Source organism: Sciurus vulgaris, assembly GCF_902686455.1.
Source record: "Sciurus vulgaris genome assembly, chromosome: 8".
Lineage (NCBI taxonomy): Eukaryota > Metazoa > Chordata > Mammalia > Rodentia > Sciuridae > Sciurus > Sciurus vulgaris.
Genome location: NC_136468.1, coordinates 85925636 through 85941473, shown reverse-complemented (window position 1 = coordinate 85941473; position 15838 = coordinate 85925636). Strand labels below are relative to the sequence as shown.

General features: G+C 40.0%; 1 protein-coding gene across 7 annotated transcripts in view; it reads right to left on the bottom strand.

Annotated features, from left to right (window-relative positions):
- Nucleotides 1-13804, bottom strand: part of PALS2 (protein associated with LIN7 2, MAGUK p55 family member) — a 113448-nt gene extending 99644 nt beyond the window's left edge. For 3 of the 7 annotated variants that reach the window (XM_079151124.1, XM_079151123.1, XM_079151127.1), the window contains exon 1: nt 13641-13804. The gene's annotated coding sequence lies outside the window, so the exon portion shown is untranslated. Of the gene's footprint in view, nt 1-12826; nt 12848-13640 lie in introns of those variants that run through there. The other 4 variants (XM_079151129.1, XM_079151130.1, XM_079151122.1 and 1 more) reach the window with 4 other exon arrangements.
- Nucleotides 13805-15838: the final 2034 nt, after the last annotated feature.

Sequence of the window (15838 nt, the reverse complement as noted above, 5' to 3'; positions counted from 1 at the left end):
AATGCCAATGACTACCAACAATATACATTAACTAAGGTGTCTCTGAACAGAAACATACCTAAAACAAGGGTATGTATTGACCAGTTCATGAAAATATCGTGACCAAGGGCTTACAGAAAGTTAATCCTATTTGTCCTGGTGCCGTAACTACCACAAATAATAAGAACTAACAATATTTTAATTTATATGTCTATCTCCAATACAAAATTGGTGAGCTCTCTGAGTACACATGGTATTTTGTTTATTTTTGTACTCTTAATTCTTAGTATCATACCAGACACGCTGCAGTTAATTGATTGAATGAAATTTTAAAATTCTGGTTTCAAATCACTATAATGTGATTTACCCTAAATATTTAGAATTTACCATAAAATCCCCACGTAGGCCACCTGCTACACACTGCCACCCATCTCAGTGAGGCCTTGCTCAGTTACAGAGGTAAGTGGTCTGAATGTCATCATCCATTCCTGCCCCTTTACCTCCTTTACAGCCAAAGACGATGCTCTTCAAGTTCAAATCTAAAATCACAGTTGAATGGAAAGGCATTAACTGATATTTATTTTTCCTCAGGTTAGTTAGTTCTAATGTGCTTAGACCTAAAAACAATTAAACTTGTCTAGTCAAAGTCGAGGATTAAACATTCATGTTTATAGTCCCTCCCTCCTGAGGTCCCAATGAAATTACAAAATAGTACATTAAAAAAAGAAAACAATAACAATACTGGAGGTGAGTAGTAAGGAACTGAAAGAGAAAAAGAGATTGGCAAACCAAAATGTTAGATATTGTGGCAAAAAGGTAGACTCGATAATATGAAATTAATTCTCTCAAGAAACATCTAAAAATGCTTAATAAAATGCCAAAAAACATCCTCTCAAAAAAGATGTTTGTTTGTTTGTTTGTTTGTTGTTTTTTAAATAATAAATCCCTAAGAAAATCCCCTTGGGTCAAAATGAAGGGGAATAACAAACTGGTAAGCAGGTACTGAAGTCATGCCCGCTCTGGACATTTGCAAATTTTAGCACCTGGAAGTTCAGAGGCAGCTGGGTAGGCTATGGCCTGAACAAAATGGAGAACTGCAACTTGGACCCCTGCACAAGAAGCCAGGACTAACTCCTACCTTGTAAAAGAACAGTATAGTAAGAAGCATGCCTGTTGGCCAAAGAAGACAAAAAAATTATGCAGTCTTGGTTTGGAGTCCACATTAAGAAAGAGAAATGTCACCTGAGAATTTCTAATCACAGTCTACACTCAAGGATTCAGGGTTCAAATGTACCTACATGATTCAAAAAACCCCAAGGAGAAAAGTTACAGTGATCCTGTGTTGGGAGCTTCCCCAGGTGCCAAAGAAAAGCCTCAGCAAATCTTTAGAGAAATGTGCCCTCTGATTTGGCCACACAGAATTCCCTTGAATAAAAAGGCAGTCAAATAAGAGTGCACAATTCAAAAATCACAAAATACTCAGGAAAAAAAGGTAACTGAAAACACAAGGAAGTAATACTACCATAGTGGAAAGCAGATAAGATTGAATAATCTTGTAATATAAGACTTCAGAGGCAAGCACAGTTCTTCCACAGTTCTCCGGGACTCCTTGAAAAGTATACGTAAGCTTAAATACTCTTTCTTTACAGTATATTCACTAGTTACTATGTGAAGCTGAAAACATGAATGTTTGTCTTCTAAAATATATGGTATAATTTTAAAAATTACAATACCACTCCCTTCCAAGGGAGCATTTGGAAGTGTGTTAGGGCATTTTTTATCGTCAGTAACTGTCGGAGAGAATGGGCACAAAACATTAAGTAGCGTTCAGGACAATGCCACAATGCAAAGCATAGTACTGCCAAAAGTGCATGAATTGTTGAGAAAGACGTTACTACTATAACTAAATCTGAAACTGTTGGCAATGAATAAGTATATGGATTAAGAGGGAAAGAAATTTTTAATACACATTCTGCATTCTTTCATACTCAATTGTTTATACCATAACATTATTTTTTTAAAGTTTAATTAAAAATAAATTCATCATAAATAAGCAATGGGAAGGGAGAGCTACCTTACTCATTAATATAAATCATTCCTCCAGATAGAATGGGTTGTTCACAACACCATGGAAAAAGCAATGCACTTGACTACCCTAGAATTCCTAGGCTCACAAGAGCAGTCTCTTCAAATATTTCTTATAAAAATTAAAATGAAGATTTGGACCTACTTTTTCTTCTATAAGATGAGGGGTCTCTGGTCTAATTCCGAGGTCCTTGATCCATTTTGAGTTGAGTTTTGTGCAGGGTGAGAGATAAGGGTTTAGTTTCATTCTGTTGCATGTGGATTTCCAGTTTTCCTAGCACCGTTTGTTAAAGAGGCTATCTTTTCTCCATTGCATATTTTTGGCCCCTTTGTCTAGTATGAGAAAACTGTATTTATTTGGGTTTGTGTCGTGTCCTCTATTCTGTACCATTGATCTACCTGTCTATTTTGGTGCCAATACCATGCCGTTTTTGTTACTATTGCTTTGTAGTATAGTTGAAGTTCTGGTATTGCGATACCCCCTGCTTCGCTCTTTCTGCTAAGGATTGCTTTAGCTATTCTGGGTTTCTTATTCTTCAGGATGAATTTCATAATTGCTTGCTCTATTTCTGTAAGGTACATCATTGGGATTTTAATTGGAATTGCATTGAATCTGTATAGCACTTTTGGTAGTATGGCCATTTTGACAATAAAAAGTAGGTCCAAATCTTCAACATGTCGGCTTAGGATCAGACTTCCTTAACAGGACTCCCATAGCACAAGAAATAAAAGCAAGAATCAATAACTGGGATAGATTCAAACTAAACAGCTTTCTCTCAGCAAAGGAAACTATCAGCAATGTGAAGAGAGAGCCTACAGAGTGGGAGAATATCTTTGCCACTCATACTTTAGATAGAGCACTAATTTCCAGAATATATAAAGAACTCAAAAAACTCTACACGAAGAATACAAATAACCCAATCGACAAATGGGCTAAGAATATGAACAGACTCTTCACAGAAGATCTACAAGCAATCAACAGATATATGAAAAAATGTTCAACATCTCTAGTAATAAGAGAAATGAAAATCAAAACTATGCTGATTCCATCTTACCCCAATTAGAATGGCGATTATCAAGAATACAAGCAACAACAGGTGTTGGTGAGGATGTGGGGAAAAAGGTACACTCATACATTGCTGGTGGGGTTGCAAATTAGTGCAGCCATTCTGAAAAGCAGTGTGGAGATTCCTCAGAAAGCTTGGAATGGAACCACTATTTGACCCAGCTATCCCACTCCTTGGCCTATACCCAAAGGACTTAAAATCAGCCTACTACAGAGAATCAGCCACATCAATGTTCATTGCTGCTCAATTCACCATAGCCAGATTGTGGAACCAACCTAGATGTCCTTCAATTGAGGAATGGATAAAGAAACTGTGGTATATATACAATGGAATATTACTCAGCCATAAAGAATTATAAAATTATGGCATTTGCAGGCAAATGGATGAAATTGGAGAATATCATGCTAAGTGAGATAAGTCAATCTCAAAAATCCAAAAGGCAAATGATCTCACTGATAAGCAGATGATGACACATAATCGGGGGTAGGAGGGGGGGCAAGAATGGAGGAAGGAGGGACTGTATAGACGGAAAAGAGGGGTGGGAAGGGTGGGGGGGAGGGAAAAAATAACAGAATGAATCAAACATCATTACCCTATGTAAATGTATGACTATAAAAATGGTATGCTGTTACTCCATGTACAAACAGAAACAACATATATCCCATTTGTTTACAATAAAAATAAATTAAAATAAAAAAACAAAAAAACATTGAAATGTCATGAAAAATATGACATTAACTTTAGCCCATGGTTACTGAAGTACTCTAAAATCAAAATTCCTTTAAAAATGTTCACTAAATGGATCTTCCTCTTATCATATAGGAAAAAAGAAAACTATGATTCAAGCAAAGGCAACAAAAAACATGTTTATTCAACCACTATTAACTACAATACATACAATACTGTACCAGACAATAAGAAAAACAAAGATAATGAAGTTTACTGAATACCTGAAACAAACTCTGTGTTGTGATTTATATTATTCAATTAAAATTTTACATTAACCCTATAGATGTTATACACCTATTTTAGAGAAGAGGCATACTGAATTCAGCAGCAACTTCAAACTTCTGTACTAGATCATTTATTGCTGGTACTAAATATGACCATGTGTCCTAAACAACACCAAAGAACCAGAAGTTAGAAAAAATGAGGTTACAACCTACGTCTCTACCACCCCTGCCATGCTGAGAAATCAAAGAATGAATGTTGTTACCTAATTTCAAGGAATTATATGATTGAACTATATAAAAAAACTTTGACTATTATTTTGCTAATAAATAAGATTTTAAATAACTTTTCATAATTATTAAAAATTGATATTTCTCTTAGCAGAAAATTAACTCAGCATTAAACTGGTCATATTAATAAAGTATTTATAGTAATATTCTATGATAATTTACAAACTTTCATGATAGTACTAAATAAAATTTCCTGAAACTTCCAAAATTTGTAAACAACTGTGGCATGAGTTCTCACTATATCACTATGTTTGAACATACAAAAATGAGCCATGCATGGTGGTGCACACCTGTAATTCCAATGACCTGGGAGACTGAGGCAGGAGGGTCACAAGTTTAAGGCCAGCCTCAGCAATTTAGTGAGACTTTGTCTCAAAATAAAAAATAAAAAGGGTTGGGAATGAAAAAATAAAGAGCTGGGGATGAAGCTCAGTGGTAAAGTGCTCCTAGGTTCAATCCCCAGTATGAAAAAAGTATATAAAAATGAGCTGCAACTGGAAGTAGTACTTCCAATTCCTCAGTGTCATTATATTTTGTACAAAATAGAATTTATGTATACTGTATTTGATGCAAGACCACGGTAGTTACCCTGGTCTTTATATGAAAACCAAGTTCAACTGTTTGGAAGGACCTAAAGAAACTGAGTAACAAAGAAAACAAGATAAACTGCTTTATAATTAAAGGTGAACAAGATAAGTGTGAACAATTAAGGAGACATAAAATACTAGAATTCTAGGTACTACATTCACATTGTTTCACTTTCCAAACTGATTATCAAGGACAACACACTAGTTAAGAATGATGAGCCAGAGTTTCTGCCAAGATACATCCTCAAAAAAAGATTGACACATGAACATATATTTATATTTTTAAGTAAAATACTACTATTTAAGGCACTTTACGACTGCACTAAATCAACTTTCAATCAGTCAAAAACTATCACCAATCTAATAAGATCATATTAGAGGATTTTACTTGTGATGTATGTTGATATAGGCATACAATTTTTTATGGAATGATACCCCCAAAACTGGCAATAAGATACCATTACAACTGTGTTTCTTAAGCTCAGCACTGATTCTTAGGGCCAGATAATTCCTTCTTGTGGGAGACTGTCCTATACAATTTTTGCAGAATCCCTGACCTCTACCCCATGGACACTAGCAGTAACCTCCCTTAGTTCTCCTAGGAAAGAGGACCAGCAAAACCACCCCTGGCTGAGAAACACTAACTTAGAAAGGAATGAGGATGGGGCAAAAAGACTTTGCTAGCCCCTCTTCCTTTTCCTGAACCATCTGAACTATCATTGTGGGAAGCTGAATAATACCCTCTCCACAAAAATCCATGTTTTAACTACTGGAACAAGTAAATTATGCCTTATTAGGAAAGGAGTTTCTGGATGTGAAGTGAAAGGTCTTATGCTGGGGAGATGAGAAAGAGACACAAAGTCAGAGAAAAGATAGGAGAAAAACAGCTGAGAGATTAGAAATGCTGGCCTTAAGACTGGAGTGGTGCAGCCACAAGCCAAGGAATGCCAACAGGCACCAAAATCCTGAAAAGCAACAAATGGATTCTGCTCTTGATTCTTCAGAGGGAGCATGGCCCTACTGATAACCTGATTTTGGCCCAATAATACTGATTTCTGTTATCTAGCCTTCAGGACTGCAAGAGAATAAATTTCTGTTTTTATTTATAAGTCATTAAGTGTGCCAATTTGTTATAGCAGCCATAGGAAACTAACAGAATCATAATGATTTTATTTTGATTTTTAAATCTGACTTTGAATTCACAATGAGCAGATGAGATAATGTTTGGAGAACATTTAGCATGGTACTTAAGACCTTATAACAAAAGGAAAAAAAATAGGGAAGTGCAAATAAGAAAACTGGACATATATGTTCAAGGTTCCAGTGAATGAAACAGTTAAATCATTCACTCACACACTTGCCAGTTATATAAGGGCTGTGTTATAATTTGTCCCATGCTAAAAAGATGAATTGTGAATGAGGCCAATCAATGATGGCTTCTTGGGAGAAGGAAGCGTGAACATTAGCAAAGAAAAAACAAGAAGAAAAGGAGGAAAAAGAGTACACACATGAGAGAAAAAACGCAAAACAATGAGATGCTTGCCACAGTGTGGACCTGGCTTAAGTAGAGACCAGGGAGGTAGGCTAAATTCTAGGATTATGGTTATCTATATGATATAGAGCATATAAGCTATGTTGAATGATTTGATTATGTTTTAAAATATTTTTTAATTCTTTTAGGATGTTGATAGACCTTTATTTTTTTTTTTTTTCACTTATTTATATGTGGTGCTGAGAATCGAACCCACTGCCTCACACATGCTAGGCAAGAAACAGAATATTCCATAGGGTATATTATTTTATACTCGAGTAATGATAACTCCTGGAAACTTTAACAATATGCTCCTGCCCCATACCAGATCTACTAATTAGAATGCTTTAGTGTAGGATAGCTACAAAGGATTGATGTCCACTTAGGAAGCAAATTCCTATACCAGAGTTACTTTATGGCAAAATGACCAATGATCTATAAAACAAAATAGATATCATAAACAGCCCCCACACACACTACTAGGGATTGAACACAGGGCCTGGTGCATGCCAGACAAGCACTCTACCACTGAACTACATTCAGGCCCTTTTTGAGTCAGGGTCTCATTAAGTCATCCAGGCTGGTCTTGAATTGTGATCCTCCTGCCTCAGTTTCCAGAGTGGCTGGGATTACAGACCTGAGTCATCCACCTAGCTTCCATTAAGTATATATTCTTGAAGTATACATTTAACTAAATCAGCTCAGCATTTTTCTAGATTAAAAGATGTAGCCCCCTCTGAGTTTCACCATGTCATTAAACTAATCTCTCACTCTTCAGTTTTCCTAAGTATATGGCCTTTAATCTACTCAATCAATTTCCTCCCCCTTTCTCAAAAATTTTCGGAAATAGACTTATGAGCCTCCAGCTTTTAACAACATGTATCCTACCCAACTAAGATCTATATCCTGCAGAAGAACCATGAAAAAGTAAAGTTCCATGAACATAACAAAAAATATACCAAAATATATGAAAACTGCTCTGACACTCACTTGTTTTAATAAACACGAACATTTACCAAAACTTTTTACAAAAGATTTCTTCCAAAAGTATAAAATTATGAACTAGGTCTATAAAAAGGTAATAAACTAAGCTTCAATTCAATCTTTACTAAGTGCCACTTAGTAGCTAACAAAGTACTAGGCTTTATGATGGATACAAAGTATATGAAAATCTCAGTGATTTAGAAACAAATTTGCAGACACTGAGGTATAGTTCAGTGGTAGAAAGCTTGCTTAGCCTGAGACAGGCCCTGAGTTCCATCCCCAAATATGAGCCAGTGCATGCACCAGTGTGTGTGTGCATGTGCACACGCACAATGCACAATACCTTATAAATACTAGTAGAAAGGGGGCCTGGGAAGGGGGGAGGGAAACTAAATAGAACCCTTAAAGGAATCTCTTTTTAGTGGGGATAAGAGGGAACAGCCCACTGAGTTAGTCTGGTGAGTATCATGGTTTGAATGTGAGGTGTCCTCCAAAAGCTCACATGTGAAACAATGCAAGAGGGTTCAGAGGAGAAATAATTGGGTTGTGAGAGCCTTAACCTAATCAGTGAATTAATCCCCCTTCCCCTGCACCCTGCCATGGGACTAACTAAGTCATAACTGAAGGCAGGTGGGGTGTGGCTGGAGGAGGTGGGTCACTGGTGGTTGGCTTTCGGGTATATATTTGCATTTGGCAAGTGATCTCTTTTTCTGCTTTCTGATCATCATGTGACTGCTTCCCTCTGCTGCACTCTTCTGCCATGATGTTCAGCCTCACCTTGAGCCCTGAGGAATGGAACAGCTGTCTACGGACTAAGATGGCTGAAATCATGAGCCCTCAAACTTTCCTCCTCTACAATTGTTCTTGTTGGATCTTTTAGTTACAGCAGTGAAAAAGCTGACTAAATCACATGAATAAAGCCAAAACATAGCAATAAAAGTTAGTGTGCAAATAAATAAATTGTATACTAGCTCTTTACCCTCCTACAAACTATAACACTTTATGCAGATTTATATTTCCACCAGCAATGTGAAACACTTGTGAACCTCTATCCTGTTGAAAAGTGTTATGGAGATTTTTAAATCTGTCAGTCTAATAGGTGAACTGGTATCTCATAGTTTTACTTGACATCTGTATTATGTATGAGGTTGAACATCTTAACATATGCTTAAGAACCATTTGGATTTCCTTTTTTGACAATTACCTGTTCATGATCTTTGCCTATCTGATGGTTGATCTTTCTCTTACTGGCTTGCAGATACTCTTTATATATTAAGGATGTTAGTCTTTGTAATATAAATTGCAATTATTTTCCCAGTTCCTCCATTATTACCGTATTTCCTCTTCATATACATAAGTATATATGTATACATACATACATATATAATATATAACCTTTAACCAAATTGTAAATTCCTCCCAAGAAGGATATTTCTTTTATACATCCCTAGGAAAGTGCTTTTCAGATCTTTAGACTTGAAGTTCAAGTAAAAAGCAGGGGAGATGAGTTTTAGAGAGTGATGCACAATAATTATAACTGGAGAACAGGAAGTACACCAATATCTGGTGACGTAATAAAGTTTGTCAAACAGGGAAGAAATGGGTACTGTATGACTCTGTCTCCAATTATCTAGGCTAGTACCATGAAAATGCAGAAGCTGCTGGCCACATTTCCATAAAGAGAAATAGAAATTGGTCCTCTGTAGCTAGAGAAGGGATAAAGCAAATGTATGGTGAGGAATAAAAAGATGTGTGTTCTGCTAGCACTGGAGTTCCCAAGTCCCAGCATTGAGATTCCATGAGGCATTCACTACATTTTAACAATACTCATTTCCCTGCTTTTTGATACTGGGGATTGAACCCAAGAGTTCTTTATCACTGAGCTACATCCACACCCCTTTTTATTTTTTTATTTTGAGACAGGGTCTTACGAAGTTGGTTAGGGCCTTGATAAATTGCTGAGGCTGGCCTTGAATTTGCAATCCTCCCATGTCACTGGGATTACAGAGGTGCTCTACCATGCCCAGCTATTATTTACATAGATCGAACTTTAATTACTTATGACCAAAAAACAGCCTGCCATCTACTCATATTTTATAATGGGGTATTTTAACAGCAAAACCTCGGGCGGGTCATAACCTCAGATTTTTTTAAATGATTATTCATTTGATGATAGCTATATGCCAGGAACATGCCTTAAGTTCTTGAAACACAGTACCAAGACAAAAAATGACAAAATCACTAGTGTTACAGAGCTTGCCTTCTGGTGAAGGCATGCAGATAATAATATAAAAATTCCAACTAATGAAAATGGTTTATAGAAATTTTGAACAAAAAAGTTAATGAGATAGAGATTAGGGTGCTATCATTCTGGAAGCGTAGTTAAATAGTAATACTTTTGAGAACAGATTATATTTCAACAAAAATATGAAATGAAGGAGGCAAGCCAGTCATGTAATGATTTAGGAGTCCCAGACCAAGTGAACAAAGAGTGCAAAAAGTCTTAGGAGCAAATAGTGGCATTACTGGAAAAAAAAAAAAAAAAATTGCAGGGTTGATGTAACACACTAAAAAGAAGAGGTAGAAAGGATTTTTTCAGGGAGTGGCAGGTCTAAGAGGAAAAGACATAAGTTGATAAGGTAAATAGAGATGGGATCATGTATAGGAGCTAGTGAGTGGTGAAAGGATTTGAAAATAAGCTTTAAAAAAAAAACCTCATTGTGTAATCTTTCAAGCTCATTTTTTTCTTGAATTAGTGATAACTTTAATATACAGACCTTTAGAAATTACCATCCCTGAGTATTTAACACAATCCTAAAGTTAAACAGAAATGTATCTCTTTTAGAACACTATTTAAGGAAGGAAGGGAAAGGAACATCAGAACAAAAGTCAAGTCATATTAAGGGAAAAAAGGAGAACAATCTAAAATGATAGGGACTACTCCAAATTTTATCCTTTTTGTTATTCAATGGATGAATTTACATTGATAAAGACTGTAAAAAGGTCTTCAAATTATTCTATTATGATTAAGGAAAGTCATAAAACTTAGGTTGTCTTAAACTATTATTAAACAACATCCTTTGTTTACTAAGTTCACTATTTTGAATTGAACATTAACAAGGTAAAACATCATCAGGAATACAAAGAGTAAAAACAAGACTTCCAATTTTGTTATACTTCAAAGGAATAATCACTGTTTAATGGTCAGCAAGGTGTGGGCTTTTATCTCTGGGATTCTGATAAAGGATAAACTTCTCTGTAATGAAATGAACACTAATATTGGGTATAAGGGATGCTTCAATATCTCCTCCTTTAAAGCCTTTAAAAAGAGAAGACCAATCTGCTTAAAGAGGTTTGTATATAGTATACATCATGAAAGAGTGATGATCTCTCCAGATCCTTTCAGACAATATCTGTGTACTTCAAGCAAGTAACTAAAGTTACGCTGCTTCTAAGATTAATGTCAGTAAAGTCAGATATTTGAAAGCTATAACAGTCATGATTTTTTTTTCACACTATGTTAGATCTTTAGTTAGCCCACTTAATGATAGTCCAAAAAGAAAGCAGTTCTTTGTGGGTGTGATGTGAGTTAAATAAAGTCAATAAACACCTTGATCAAGACTTGATTCTGAGTGCATCCTCCTTAGCACACACTTTCCAGCAGTTTGGCAAAGTGCCTAGGATAATTAGCAGCCAATGTAGGCAAAGGAGGGATTTGGTCAAGCTGAACTGTAAAGACTCCCCCCAGTGGTCACACATAAACAACAGAAAAGTGGGAAAATTACTGCAGCTTCTTTGAGATTGACCAAAATACTCTAAGCAAAACTGATTCCTACAAGAATAAAATAAAATCTTTAATTCAATACTAGCACCATATCAGTAGAGAGATCTCTTCTGTTATCTGCTCTTATGATGCAGTATTTATACATGTGAAGACTAATTTTGGAAAGAAGGAGCCTATGAAACTAGAATAATTTTACAGGGTTGACAATATCTTAAAACAGCAGAGAAACAGACATGCATGTTCATTTTTCCTGAAATAAAGATCAGCACATCCCTTCCAAGTTAACTACTTACCTGAGCATGAACCTATGTGTTATTTGCAACTCTCTCAGCAATAATTTGCTGGTGCTACCCACTTTTAATAAGGCTCAAATGTCAAAAATGCAAAAGATTTAATTCAAACATAAGTTGTCTTTCACTAACCATTCATTATTCAAAGGTGAAGAATATAAGGGGATGGTAAATATTCAAACAAGAAACCCAATGTTAAAAATAGCTTTTTAAAAAGGTAACAGTGTCTCAAGATTTTTCTTGGTTATCCCAAGCTAAAAGGAAGGGGAGAGAAGCAGTCTGGGTGGTCTGCTGGAACAATTTCAGACTGAAATAAGACTCAAAAAAGCAAACTGCTCCCTCCAACGTTTAAGAAAAATGATTCATTTTAAAAAATCCAACAGTTACCTAAATGGGGGGAAAGATTCTGTATGGTATAAAGACGTGGACATGCAGTCACTTTGATTTCTAGATGGAAAAAGAATTCAGTGGCATCAATGAGGACATACACACCCCTTTCAGACTGTGTAGTCTCTACAGGACAAAGTAGAGCAATTAAAAGTGTTGTCAGTTGTGTATTATGTAACCCTAGTCTAGAAGGGGAAAAAATGGGCCTTAAAGAGTAACACATTGTGCAAAACATGTATTTAAATACGTATTTAAATGTATGATAGATTTAAGATACAAATGACCTCAAAATGACACAATCTCAAAAGTTCTTTATTTACAGTAATAAGGCCCTGAAGACAACTATATTCAGGCCTGGATGCTTATCATAATTGCACAGTAAACACCTAAAAAAAGCAGTACCTTATTAGCTGAGGTCCCTTGTTAGACCTATGTACCAAAACTATCTTCTCATTAACAACACTGTATTATCTCGCCTAATACGTTTGACAAATATAAGTTTCCGACCTATCATTATAAAGATTTCACGGGAAGAAATGAATGCTAAATCATACTCCGGTTGAAGAGCATTTTAACGCCCCCCAAATGTTCTAGGCTATATTACAAGGCAACCAATTCAGTAAGCATGAAGTAAAATTCCGACAATCCTCAAAGGCATACGAAAAGAGTAAAACGTGGCTACCTGACCTTAACCTGCTGTTTATAAGTAATGCGGAGAATTTTCTGAGCCTCCCCGTCAGTCTTCAATTCTCTTTCTCGCCTCCCCCTCCCCCACCTACACAAATGCACGCCTCAGCTAATGAAGTTTAATGGATATAATCCCAGGAGCTGATTGGATTGAGATTATACTCCCAATAAAGTGTTAAAAAGTCCTCTGCAAAAAACACCCACCAGCCAATCCATGAGCTGTCATCACACTGTCGGTTCCTTCAACCGACTCCGTCCTGACCCCCCGCCCTGCCAAAAAGAGAGAGAAAGAGAGAGAGAAATCCGGCACCTTTCTGGTTCCGGATAAATGTACCTAAGATCAGAGGGCACTATCTCTGCAGCGAACGCCCCCGGAGCAGCGCGTGCTCGGCCCACAACCACTTTGGCCAAACAACTGGAATCTCGTGCCTCGGAAGTAGCAGCAGTAGTTGCAAAAAGCCTCCTCTCCCAGAACTCCGAACTCGGGAGAAAGCCAGAAACCGGCGGAATCACCCCCTCTCAGGACTGACCCCGAAGGTGTCAGTCACAGCAACACCGCCCCCAGCGCGGCTCTCCATTCATGCTTTAACTCTACTCCAGCCGCAGAGGGTGTCGGCGACCGAGCCCCGAGCCCGGAGGCAGCCCTGTACGCCGGTAGCCCCAGCCCCAGCTGCAGCCAGGGCCGCGCCGGCGAGCGCGAGGCGCGGCGCGGCGGCCAGCAGCATGGGCCAGACACGTTGCCGCGCTCAGTCCCGCCCGCCCGGCCGGCTGCACGCAGCCCGCAAGAGAGGTGTCCGGCCCAGGGCGCCCCTTCCGCGCGGGTCTGGCGGGCCGAGCTTGGGAGCTACGAACAGCCTCCCTACCCGCGCCGCCCCCACCTCCGCGGAAGCCCAGGTGCCCAGGGGCGGGGCGGGCCAGGGTCCCGCGTGGCTCGCAGCAAAAAGCAACAGGGCGCCCCCAGGGCGGCCGGCGCGCGGCTAGACCGTTACCCGAGTGGCTTGGGGCCCCGGCAACTCACCGGCTCACACCTCGGCCGCCTCCGCGCCGCCGCCGCTGCTCCTCTGCGCCCGCCGCCGCTGCTCTCCCTCAGCCGCAGGCGCCGCTGAGCAGCCCCATCTACAAACTCGGGGCTCGCAGTTGGGTATTAGAAATGCGTCTCTCACTGTCCCCCGCCTTCCCCTCCCTCCGCCCCCTTGGTCGCCACCCACTCCGCCCTGGCTCCGGTCGCTACCGCCACCGCGCGCGCGGCCAACCTCCCCTCAGCCACCCTCCTCCTCCTCCTCCTCCTCCTCCTCCCGCCGCTGCCGCCGCCGGGGCGCGCTCCCTCCCGGCCTCGCGCGTGCGCGGGGCGCCGCGGAGCGCGCGCTTGGGCGCGAGGAGGCGCCACCGCCTCCGGGAAGCCGGGCCCCGCCCCTTCGGCCGCGGCGCGGCGGCCAGGTGGAGCCCCCTCTGAGCGCCGGGCGGGCCTGCGCTGCGCGCGCCCCGGCGCCTAGCCGCGGGCTCGCGGTCCAGAGGCAGCCGTCGTCGCGCGGTGCGGGCAAGAGGGTTTGTCCCACCCAGTCCACGCTGATCTTCTAGACCAAAATCGTCGTTGTCATTCGGCATTTACTGTTGGACAAGATATTCCACCCGGCATGAAAGAGGCCCCTCCCTGCCCTTTCTGAGAGTTTACAGTCAAAGTATCCAGTTGAGGAACACAAAGGAGAAACCGACCTCGAAGAAAACCCTCCGGAAAATCTACCCCTTCCCCCTTTACACGCCCCTGACTTTGATGTGTATTTGTCAGGTTCTGCAGCACAGTGTCCTTCATGAATTTTCTCCCAAAGGCTCAACAGGAGAGTGTGATTCACACCCTAGGAAATGGACAGACACTAGCTCTTTTCATATTACCAAAGCTCCCATGGAACTCCTGGAGTCGGCTTTGCCAGACACTCCCCGGACACAGTTGTTCAGCTCCTCCCAAACATCTGGCCCTCTCGGACCTGGAATGGAGGGGATTCGCCATCCTTTCAATACTTGCTCCTCGTGGGGCATGTTAAATCGTGAAGTGGCCGGGTGTGCAGATGACACATTTTGACAGGAGTGCAGATTTAATTTTTCAGTTGAAAGGAACTGAGCAACGCAGTGCAGCAAAGTCTTCTAGCTAGAAAAACACAGCAACGCAGTCGGAGCAGTCAGCGGACTTCCGATCCCCTTGAGGATCTCTGCGAACCCTCAGCCCTATGATGGGTGCTTTTGGAAAAGCTGTCGTGTTCTTCCTAAAGCTGAAGAAGCTATTAAGTTGTTATTTCAATGGAACAAAATGTTTCCTGCAGCCTTTTCAAACCATGAATGTAGAAAATGCAAGTAAAACTTCACATGTGATGAATATATCAGGTGCCTTCCTCTATGCAGCCTTTCCTGGTTTCTCTTAGGCACCTTGTACAGCCACTGCACAAACCAGGTTTTTCATAAATGTTTATCGGATGAGTGAATGCATCATGGTCCTTTGGATTCAGAGACAGAGTTATGAGATGTATTGTTTCCTCTTTGTGAATGTGGCAGGCATGGAAAGGAGGGAGATAATACCATGGGGATGTGGCGTGTTAAGAGGGCCCAGTGCCCAAAACAGTGAGTTTTATCTTTAGCTTCAACCAGGCATCAAAGATTAATTTGCTTTTCCATGAGGATCATTAATTTTGCAAACCAATACATAGGGGGAGTTTGTAGAGTTTTAATTTAGTTCTTTCCTGGAACAGCAAACCTGAGGAAAGGAAATTGGAAGCAATTAAGGAAACCTAAATGTGCGAAAGTGCACAGTATAACTTTGGGCAGATGTTGTGACCCCTGTAGTGAGGCCAGCTGGATGAAATGACATGGAATAGGTCCAATAGCATGTCAAGGCAGAGGCAGCAATGAAGCATGTGGTTTCCCTTCTCAGGCCATCAGCAGACTTCTCGGATCTTTCTTGCTGCCCCAGGATTCCCAGTGGCTCCTTCCTGCTGCACTCTACCCTAAACCTGTAAATCTCTCTTCTCCCTTCTACTCCCACCTTACTACACCCCCTCCTACCCAGCTAGTGTACTTGCCCTAAGTTCCTCTTTGAGGAGGGGTGAGGTGTGAATGACATTTCTGGGTGTGTCGCTGATCCCTTATAGTGCACTTTTATTTTCTCAAGGATCTTCTGGAAACAATGTTCTAACGTCCTATTCAACCCCCACTCCTTGCAACTAGGAT